The following is a 12040-nucleotide window of genomic DNA, read 5'->3' on the forward strand; positions in this document are numbered from 1 at the left end:
ATACTGTTGCAACACTGAAATAATGAGAGCTCCTGCCAGTGCAGTGGCTCATCAGTGTCACAAAACCTCCTATGTTACTCACTTGCCTTTTCCTCTGTATCAACAATATCTGTTTTGTGTGTTTCATCACATGAAGCAGCTGCAGTGAGATACCAGCAATCTACATTTAGTGCCCTGATTTGCTGCGATGATAACTCTTGAAAGTGCTGGCTCAGGCAGCCAAAGCACATGATAAGGGCATGTGAGTTGACACCCCATATGTGCACATTTCCCCTTTGTTTATTATGTTTTGAATTCTTGGACTGTGGCGGCTTGTGCAATGCTGTTCGCAGTCTGGCTTTGCGAGCTAAATCTTTACCATCCTGCTATGTTTACAAGCAGTGCTGAGGATAACAAGCAAAGGATCTGGTAGGGTTATGATCGCTGGATGCCATGCTTTAGGAATATAGGAGAAGTCGGAGGTGGGGATGGCACATTCCTGTCCAGGTTCCCTGATTGAGATGGTCATTCCTCATCTGGAAAAGTCCTGGTTTCACCTCTAGGTTCTTGTCCTGCACCCTTGGATTCATGAGTAAATAATGTTATGTGTGAAAAGAACAGGAATGAGCTGGCAAAATGTATGTCATTCAGGTACACTCACCAGTGAACCATGATTGAATACAGCTGGAGTGAGAAAAGTTTTTCACCTTGGGGGTTTAGATTGCTTTGTAATCTTTCTTTCTTTCTTTCTTTCTTTCTTTCTTTCTTTCTTATTTTTTTCTTCTCAAACAGCTTTTTAAAGTGTATTATCATAGTCCCACCATTAATACCTTCCTTCAGGGTGTGCATTCAAACCCTTAACTTACAATTAACAATTTAACCAATTTAATTCTAGAGAAAACACAATCCAGGTAAGCCGCAGCAGTGCCAGTATCAGGTGCACTGGCACTGGCATGACCATTACTACTCTGTTCCAGGGTACTTACTTACTTAATTTGTGTATTGCCCTTCATCTACAGAACTCAGGGCAGTTTTCAAAATAATTTGGCCACGTGAACCTGCCTTACACTGAGTCCATCCATTCCATAACAACAACAACAACAACAACAACAACAACAACAACAATTTTATTATTTTTACCCCGCCCATCTGGCTGTGTTCCCCCAGCCACACTTGGCAGCTCCCAACAGAATAATAATAATAATAATAATAATAATAATAATAATAATAATAATAATGCGATAAAACATCAAACATTAAAAACTTTCCTAAACAGGGCTGCCTTCAGATGCCTTCTAAAAGTCAGATAGTTTTATTTCCTTAACATCTGATGGGAGGGCGTTCCACAAGGCAGGCGCCACTACTGAGAAGGCCCTCTGCCTGGTTCCCTGTAACTTTGCTTCTCGTAGTAAGGGAATTGCCAGAAGGCCCTGGGAGCTGGATCTCAGTGTCCGGCCTGAACAAAGGGGTGTGGGTGCGATGCTCCTTCAGGTATACTAGTGTCTGTTCCAATTGGCAAGCGCTCTCCTAGGTCTTAATAGATATCTTTGCCAGTCCTGCTTCCCACAACCATTTTCTAGCGGGGACTGAATTTGGAACCTTACCTTATGCATGGGCAGCATGTACACTGCCATGAGGAATATCAGACCCAGGGGCTGAATGCAGCCATCCAGGTGTCACTATTTGGCCCTTAGGGTTATTTCCAGGGTTATTTCCCATCTCCCTGGGAAATCAGAAGCCATCCAGTCAAGGATGAGGTGCCTTAAGATCTACGTTCTTTTGCCCCATGTGGATCTTCTACATTGGAAGGGAAAAGTACAAATATTTGATGTGCCAAAGATACAGAAGCAGGTTTTCTGTTTTGTCTGAAGATGGTGGATGTAGCAGACCTCACAGACCGATTTCCAATTCAAGGAACGTCGTTTCACTGGGTTCATTCTGCAACTTGAAGCTTTGCCACCTGCTCTTCTGATCACATTATGGCTTCCGTCTTTTCACACTCATGGTTGTTTACATCGATTCTTACTGCTGTTTCTGGGAATCCAATTTTCTTTTGGTTCCCAGCCATAGGAGAAAACAGCAATGCAGCAGACCTGTAACGGAGAGTCCAAACATGTTCTAACTTAAGATGTGACGATAAGTGGCAGAGAGCAGGAAATGTGAGTCAGTTGTGCATCTTACCCTTTTTGTCACCTTCAGAACAGCTCCAAACTTCTTGAGTTGAATGAAATAATGTAATACTCGTCATGGAAAACCATATTGTGTTTTGCATTACATGATATTTTTGTATGTGGGGGTTTTTTTAGATATATAAACCATAGATGTTGGATTACTATCTATTCAGGCCATCAGTGCATCAGTCAGTGAAGGAAAGAAAACACAAAGCAGAGAGCAAACTTTGTCAGAGCACACTCTTGATGTTAAGGTCAGGCTTTGAAAAGGGTAAGGAGGTGAAAGACAGCCCTCTGAAATTTTAGCAATAAGCAGGGAGGGATGCAAAAGACTGTGCTTCTCCTCTCTTCTGCTTGGTGCTGCCTCCCTGCTCCTCCTCTCCTTGCCTGCTGCCACTCCCATATTTTCTTTTCCTATTTCTCCACACCCATGAAAATGGTACCCTCTCTCCTTCTCCCTGCCTCACTCTGAGAAAAAGGCCTAGGCTAGGGGATCATTCCTCAAAGCGAGGCATTCTGAGGGAGCTGCTCAGGACACCGCAGGACACAGCAGTAGCTAGAACTTCTGGTTAAACCTCACTTTAAAATTACCTTAATTTTAGAATCTAAGTTTAAACAGAACTTCTAGCCACCATGACACAGGTGTGGGCACTTTCCTGGCCACCATGACCAAAATGCCCCATTCCAAGCCCCCCGCTCCCTGTAGTCCATTCTCAGACCAAGGCAAGGTAGACAGCCCCACAGGAGCCCCCATATTGTTGTACTGGTGTGTTTTCTTTTTAAATCATTGACTATTGGATCAGAGTCAGTTTATACTGGAAGGAACTTTGCTGATCTGCCAAAGGCAGGTCACCAAACTCCTTTCTGTGTTAGCTATATATCAGGCATAGGCAAACTCGGCCCTCCAGATGTTTTAGGACTGCAGTTCCCATCACCCCTGACCACTAGTCCTGTTAGCTTGGGATGATGGGAGTTGTAGTCCCAAAACATCTGGAGGGCCAAGTTTGCATATGCCTGCTATATATCATATACGTGGCATTTCATAAGACCATGTCTTTGCTGTACTTTTAAATTCCCTTTTCTGGATTAGGACATGATTTACCTAATGCAATAACACTGAGAGACATTTCTCCAGACCCTACAAACAATTAGGCAATCAAGTGTTTCCCACAGCTCATTCTTTAGTGTGCTATGGGTAGGGTTTTCTTTTTTAAAAAATGACTGGAGCTTATGTATATCTTTCTTAAATTCTAGTTGATAGGAGAAACAATGGCTCAGATTTCATCAGTTCATTGGGTTCTTGTATGTCACATGGAGTACTTCTATGAGGAGAAATGCAACTTATAAACTATACTCCTTTTACATGTCATAAATCCATCCTTGGAAATATGGGCTCGACGGATTCTGAGCCAGTTTTGTGACACTAAGAACGAGCAATCCTGCTAGCTATGGTTGCTTTCAGATGACCTACTTCTTGAGCATTAATCCCAATTTATATGCATAAAGTTTGTGGAGAGGCGAGACAATAAGAGCTGGGTTAGGCTAATGGCCCATTTGGTCAAGCATCCTGGTCTTACAGTGGCCAACCAGATGCCTCTGGGAAGCCTGCAAGATGGACATGAGCTCAAGAACACTTGCCCACCTGTGATTCTCAGCAACAGGTATTCAGAGGTGTGATGCAAGAGCACCAAATCACCTTTAATTTTGCTATTATTATTATTATTATTATTATTATTATTATTATTATTAGGCCTGGTGTGCTCTGGTCCAAAACATCAAACATTAAAAACTTCCCTAAACATGGCTGCCAAAATGGAGGTGCGGGGACAGAACCAGTCATATAACCCTCTTGACTATTACACATGTACCATATTGCTTGTCTTTTCAGCCTCTTCTGAAGACTTTCCTCTTTCAACAAGCCTTCTGAGATTTTTACTTAGTTGGCATCACTACTGTTGTCACTAGAATTGTTGGTAAGGTGTTTTAATTTTTTTATCAATCCAATGAGAGGGTGAGCAGGATATACATAAATAAGCACATGCAGGCAGTTTAGCACAATCAGCTGGCAATTGTAGACACCATTTTCTATTAGTATCTAATCCATCTTGGGAAATTGCTAGATTCTTTGCCACAGCAGTTTCCTACTGGAAATGAATTCTATAGTTCAGCTTTCCTCAAGCTAAGTGCAGCTACTGGAAACACTGTGACTCAGTTTCCCCATTTCAGGAAGAATTTGCTGATTCAGAGGCTCTATGTGAGGCTCTTTTCTCTTCCCACCCCCCTTCCTTCCCACCCCATGTATCGCAAAGTATTTTTTACTCATCTATCATTTCTTCTCCCATTCTTCTTTCAAGCTCTTCTTTCATTTGCAGGTATGAGATTGGATCGCACTTAAAAAAAACCAAGTGCCTGTTGAGAATTGTCATACCGGGAGGCCTTTAATTAGGGTGACCCAAGTGTAAAAGAACTGAACTTTAAAATGTGTGCAGAAGTGTGAATTTAAACGAGTGGGATTTTCTGGATCTTGCTCATCAAGCAGCAGAGCCTGGCCCACTGTGGTCAATAGGGCACTGCCCCACCAACCTCAATCTGCTGTCAGCCAGGCCCTTCCTGCCTACTTTTTTGAAATCAGTAAATGAGTGGCTCTGCCTGCCATTGGATCCGCTTCACCTGCTTTTGCCCTTCCTGTCTTCTGCCCTACCAACCCCAACATGCAACAGCCACCACTATTAACAAGTCACACCCAGTAAGATTCCCCACCATCCCAAGACGTCTCCTTGTGGGGAAAAAAATAATCCCTGTTGTTTTTTCCCATCTCTCTGCTCTGTAGACCCATGAAACCGTGAAACAAAATTCCCTTTAGAGGTCCTCCTGAGAACATTTTCAAACAGGAGCCAAGGAAACAGAAACACTGAAGGATCTTCATACTGTATTCAGGATTCTGATTTCACTGAGGAAATGGACAACTGCTAGGAAAACCAGTTGTCCATTGCAAATGCACCACCTCACATAGTCTGTTGAACAGAAAAACACAGCAAAAGGTTCTGTAGTGTTTGCAAAACACTTCCTAGACAGGGCAGGTGGTGTTTTAGAAAGTTTTGCAGAGTTCAGATGAAATGAACAGACAAGCTGAAGCTGGTTTTTGCTAAAACACTAGCATAACAAATTTAAGTGTGTAGAGGAAAGGGGAAAGTGGGGGGGGCAGGAATGTATGCAAATATCTCTCCCCCATGTGTGCACCAGCTTCCTTGTCACATTTAACTTCAATTTACATTGTTAACACACACACACACACACACACACACACACACACTGATAGACTTTGGTTTAATTGTTGCAAACTGACTTCCGGCGGCTGGCGCCATTATGGATGGTCGTGGGCTGCTTCGGCTGCGAAGCACCCAGTTCATCCCGGGGGTTAGGAGCCCTGCAGCCGCATAGCGGGGCTTCGGTTGGGGCGCGGGAAGAGCGTCCCGTGCCCTGGGCTCCCCGGCTGTGCCCGTTGTGCTCCGAACCCTTCCCCCGCGCCCCCTGTAAAGGGGGAGTGGGGGTGAAGGGACTACGGAGCCGGGCTTTAGGGGACATGCCCCAACCGGGATGTTTACATGCGGCGGCAAAGTCCGTGATGAGCGTCTCTGTTCTACCTGTCATTAAGGAGTTGCTAAGAAACCAGAAGCTGTGAGTAATTGACTGTCTCTTTGTACTCCGGGAAAGCTCTGGGATTAAGAAGAAAGGCAGCCCGCCTCTCTCCCTTCGGGTGGTGAAAGAAATTAACCCTTTAAGTGACTGCTGCTACAATAATCAATTGAAAGTATTTTGAATTTGAAAGCTGAGTCTGTTGAGATCTCCTTTTGGGGGTTAACTGAGGAAAAAATATCTCCATTTGAAGTTTTGGTCTTTATACTCCGACATCGGAAGAAATGGCGGCGATTTGGACTTGCGTAGGAAAAAATTGAGACAAAGGAAGGAAAAGACAGGAAACGTAACTTGATACCCACCTCCCCCCCGAAGATGTTGGACTTTGCGCTTATGTTGGCACTGAAGGACTGGGAGGATGAGGAAAAGCTTACTGTCTTTCAATTGGAACTGCTTGATCGAAAATTAAGAGCCTTGAGTGGGATTATAAATGGAAAGAATTTATTTTCCACAGAGGAGGCTTTCCGAAAGTTTTATTCAATGGAAACAGACTTTTGCAAAGAGCTGGAAGATGTGTTGGAAGGATGGTCTGAGATGGCTGAGCAAATCCGAGTGGAACAGGGGCCGATTTCAGGGGGTGGCAGTAACCCTGGAACGGAAAGATTTTTAATATCCAGACTCCGAGGTGGCAGTTCGGGGTCGAGGGACATAGAATTAAGATTTCTACAAGAAGAAGAAGTATGGTACAAAGGCACGGAGAAACTCAGAATGGAGAGGATGAACATCTTGGAGCTCGATGCAGGGTTTGTTGTGGGTGTAACCTGGATCTGTGGACATTCAGAAGAATCTAATAGGAGATCCGGTTCTGGTGAAAGACAGGAGAAGATAATGGACAGAAGGGGAGTGGGTTGAACCAATTAATGTATAATATAGATGGTCTGCCATGGCATCCGAAATCGGAGTGTGAAGTCTGTTAATTACAAGTCTATTTTAAATAAGTAAGGAGATATTGAATTTAAGTTAAAAGCAGCATGATAAATGATAGAAGAAATAAGTTTAGCTGTAAGAATATTTGGTTAAGTTTTAGGTTATAATGCAAAGATTAAGACAAAGGTGTTTTTTTTTTTCTTTTAAGTAAAGTTAATCTTTATAGAGAAAAGTTGTTAAGGAAATAGTGTACTGTTTTAAAACCGAAGGTGTATAGGCGGGGGAAGTCAAACGTCAAGATTTGGAACTAGAAATTTTTTTTTTTTTAGTAAGGTATACAGATAAGAAGAAGAATCCTGACATTATGTGTATTTGTATTTGTTTTGATATTTGTAGGTGTGGGGGTTGGGTTTGTGTTATTTTGTGAAAATGTCAATAAATTCTGTTTAATTGTTGCAAACTTGTATCAACGCACCATAATACTCTCCAGTGTGTTTTATGAAAAAATAGCGCCATCTAGGGTAACTAATGCCTTATCTTTTTATATGATACTGTATTTGGGAATCCAAATATCAGCAAGATCCATTTAGAAAATGCACCTTGTAATACCAACCATTGCTAATCCAGGGAAAAATAAGGCACCAGCTATACCAATTTTCCTTGACTTTAACATAATAATCAGAAACCTGTATCTAATGTTTGATGCATTGCGTTTTAATCTAAAATACTTAAAAACAAACAACCAAAAGCATTTGGGTTGCTTTCTTTTGATTCTGATTCCGAACTTTCCCCCAATGTCATGAAGCTTGTGATAGTTCTCTAACTGGCATTTAAGAAAGCTGAGCTAAATATTCACTGAAAAGCTGAACTGGTTCTTATATGTCTAGCAAGAGTTTTGGACCTGTCTTTTATAGGGGTTATATAAATATGCATATAGCTATATATAAACGTACTGTCAAAATAAGTAAACACCACAAAGGCATATGTAATCAGCTTCTATATATACTCTTGTTCCTAAAAACCAAAACTAAATTTGTTGTGTTTTTTATGACTCGCAGCACAACGGGAATCTGCTCATAAGTGCAGATTCTGGATCAGGCCTTTATTAACAGATCTCATTTCCTTCAGGAACCATAAAAATTGTTCCCTTTGATGGGCCCAAGATATAGGAAGACCAATTTATAGAGCACAATGGGATAAGTTATGGAAAGTTAATATGAGGTTTACAGCCTGTACTGGAATTAAGGAGAACATGATGAAATTAGTGTATAGATGACACTTAACCCCAGAGAAAATAGTGAAAATTACTAAGACACAAACGAAGGATTGTTGGAAGTGCCATGAAAAGATAGGCAGTTATTTTCACTGCTGGTGGAAATGTTCAAAGATTTTTGGTTTTTGGAGTGAAATATATGAAAGATTTAAAAAAATGCTTAAGTGTATGTTTGGGGGAAAAACCAGAGGTCTTCTTATTAAGTATAACTCCTGAAAATATTCCAGAGGATAGAAAAAAATATTCTTTTGTTTGCCTGCGCAGCAGCCAGGTTACTTATAGCCCAAAATTGGAAAGGGGAGAAAATACCAACAATTCAAGAATGGTTGATTAAATTGGTGGAATTCGTGAATTTGGCTAAGATGACGGCAGCAATTAGAAATATATCAAAACAAAGATCTAAGGCTGAGTGGAAATATGTGGAAGACTATCTGATAAAAGAAGGTATAAGAACGGATTTGGTGATTTGCTTAGACTGAGATATATGTGGGGAGATTTATATTAAAATGTGAGCTACTTATTTAGTTATTTGCTTTTCAATTATTGTATGAGGTATAGCAAGTTTTGTTTTATTACTAAGGGAAGTGATATGCAGACAATTGGAAGTCAATTTTTAATTGTTATTTTTAATTCTTTGTTTTTTTCTGTATCCTTTGTCTTTTCATATACTATCTTTTGTGGATTATTATGTATAGGTTATATGCTTTTTCGTTTTTCATTTATTTTTTCTACTGGTTGATTGGATATGATTGTATTTTATAAGTTTGAATTTAAATAAAGCTATTTTTTAAAAAAATGTTCCCTTTGAGAGAGAAGTAAACAGAAACAGCATTAAACATTGCCATCTACTGGTAATATTTTCCTTCAAAATCAATAGCACAATGCACCCGATGCAGGTGTGCTCAGACATAAATCCCATTAATCTCAATGAGAATCTCTGCTTGCAGCCTAAATAACCCACTGTCATTAATAGAATGGGAGGAAGGGGCAGAGTTGGAGAGAGTTCCTATAGGCAAAGGAGACTGCCTACCCTTGTGGACATTAAGAAGGAGCAGAGAAATGCCTAAAGTTGAAACACATCATCACCACCCAATGGATCATGTTACAGGTTTGTTGAGCCCAGTTCCTTCTTCTCATTTACCACTCATTGGGATATTGAACCAGTACTCACATCAGGATGGGTTTAAAAGAAGACTAGGCAAATTCAGGGGGAATAAGGCACTCATTGGCTACTAGTCATAATGGCTATGTTCTCCTTTCACTGCCAGAGGCAGTATGCCTTTGAATGTCAGTTGCTTGGAGTCAAAAGTGAAGAGAGTTCTCTAGCACTCAGGTGGTTGGCCACCGTGAGGACAGGATGATGGGCTAGATGGGCCACTAGCCTGATCCAGTAGGGTTCTTCTTGTGTTCTGGTGTTGGGAAAGACTTTGGGGACATCCAGGTCCACACTCACCAGGTTGAGCAGAAAGGCCACCAAATGCAGCAAGGCTGGATTGCCACATTTTGCAGTTAGTGGAGTAATACATCTAAAAAGCCCCACCCACCCCCAATAATGCCATTGCTCAGAATCAAAAATACTGGTGGGGGGGGGGGGACTGGGTTCAGAGTTAACAAGAAGAATAAGGAAAGGAATAAAAAAAAGACTTCTTGCCTTTCTCTTTGACTCCCCACTTCCTTGCGGGAGGCCACTGGCATCATCTTTATCAAAGCCCCTAATATGATCAGATCAAGTGCTTATTAACATATGTCAGAAAGAAGTGCATAGAAGGAAAGCAGAAAAAGCATATGGTGAGTGCTTTTGTTCACACAAGAGAGAGCTATATTTGGCTGCCCTGTGGGGGCAGATCCTGGCAACTTGTTATATTTGGCATTTTGTGAGTGATATTACTGTATTAATGTAAATTTTATGTTACCTAGAAGGTGTGATGAGAGAGTTCTGATCTCTCCCTGCACCCTGTCATCTCCTGGAAGACCAATTAGCAGGGCGTCTAAGTTCCTTAAGTGGTCACAGTGGTGTATTAGAATGTCTTGGATCATTCTTTGTCTAGCTCCTTCCCTTTGACCTTGCCACCTTGGGTGACCCTGCTGGGAGTATGAGATTCCCGACGGCTTCGCTCACAAGGGTCATAGGAACGTGCAAACCCACTCACTCCCGCCCAGGAACCAATGTCCCCACTGTGGAAGGATGTGTGGGTCCAGAATTGGCCTCCACGGTCACTTACGGACACATTGTTAAAACCGTGTTTATGGAAGACAATCTTACTTGGCTATGAGTGATTGCCAAAGATTAGAATGTATTAGAGTGTTGGCTCAGAACCTAGGACACCACAGTTCGAATCCCCACTCATCCATGAATCTCACTGGATGACCTTGGGTCAGTGACAGTCTGTCACCTTAACCTACCTCACAAGATTGTTGTGAGGATACAGTAAGGAGGAGGAGAACCATGTGCACAATTTTGAACTTCTAGGGGGGAGGGAATGATGGGATAGAAATGTAAGCAATAAAACACATGAACAAATATCACAATGCTTTAGCCCAATGGAACGTCACTTGTCACCACCTACTGAATATAGAACAGTTGGACTTTACAGAAGCTTGGCAAAAAAGTTCCAAGGCAAAGATGTGGATTGAAATACCAAAAGGTGTTGTTGTTGTTGTTGCTGCTGCTGCTGCTGTTTTGAATTTCCTTGGGCCAATCAGACTGTACCAGCTGCAGTTGAATGAAACTATTTTTTAAATTAATAAAATATATAGAACATGATATTATAATCAATTTAAATGAACAATTTAAAAAGGTGGTTCTAACTTCTCAACTTATTCTAACTACCTGCATAAGTTACAGGTTACTGGAATTGTCCATCTCTCTTCCTACCCTTCTGGCAGGTGGACAGCAATGGAGCTTTATTAACAGGACTTGGCTAAGCATTTATAGTTCTTTGCCTGCAGGTCTTTCTTCTTGTGGTGGGTTTGTCTTCCCCACTGATTTGGGAGAGATTTTGTAAATGAACTGTGTGCCATACTAAGTACCTATCTAAGAGATCACAATATACAGTGTGAGGGTGGGAAGCCTAAAGTCTGCGTGGACACCTGAGCCCACCTGTTCTCTGCAGGTGATCTAGCAAGGTGCAGCTGCACTTTCTGTGCAGCACCTCATGGTGGGGGGATATTAATCCTTTGTTAATTGTGCAGCTTCTCAGACTGAGGGTAAAGAGGTGCATATTTGAATTTTATAATGTCCAAAGAGATAAAAAATCTAGTACTGGTTGGATTTCCAAAAGTAGGTAAATAGTTGTGGGTGGTGGGTTTTGATTGTTGCTTATAATATCGGGGAACATTATATTTTTTAAAAAATGTCCCCCAGCAGTGGACATTCCAGAGTGGACGGTACAGTCTCCCCACCCAATGTGAATTGGCAGTGAACATCACTGCAGGGCACCTGTCTACATAGTGCCTGGGGATCACCTGTCTGCTCCCGGTATTTATCAAAGTTCCAGTATCAACCGACCCACTCTAATTCATCAGAGGTCAGCATCCTTACTTTAGTTAGAACTGCCGGGAGCCTTGGCCCTTAGATAGCTCAGTCGGTAGAGCAAGAGCCTCTTAATCATGGGGCCGTGGGTCTCACGTTGGCCAAAAGATTCCTGCACTGCATGGTATTGAACTATATAACCCCCAGGGTCCCCTGCAACTCTGAAATCGCGCCCTCTGGCTTGGAAGCCTAATCTTAGTGCCCAGATCTGTAGGAGGCGACTACGGTGACTCCACTTTGCACGCGCTCAAAAGAACCGTTATCAGAACGTCCCTTCCTCTGGGGACGAGCCTTGGAGAGCAAACGAGAGCTGTAGCTGAGCAAAGAAGAGTTGCTGCAGGCACCTGCCCATGGCTTAAAAGGGAAAGGGAAAGAGGTCGCGAATTTGACGTGGGGCAGAGTGCGTTACAATGGGTGGGCAGGGCTTTCCTTTCTCCCCGGCCTGGCGGTGCTGAAGGGGGCGAGCGGTTTGTTCTCGACGGCCCTCCTCCTCCTCCCCCTGTCCCCATAAAGGAGCTTGGC

This window comes from Lacerta agilis, chromosome 3, assembly GCF_009819535.1.
Source record: "Lacerta agilis isolate rLacAgi1 chromosome 3, rLacAgi1.pri, whole genome shotgun sequence".
Lineage (NCBI taxonomy): Eukaryota > Metazoa > Chordata > Lepidosauria > Squamata > Lacertidae > Lacerta > Lacerta agilis.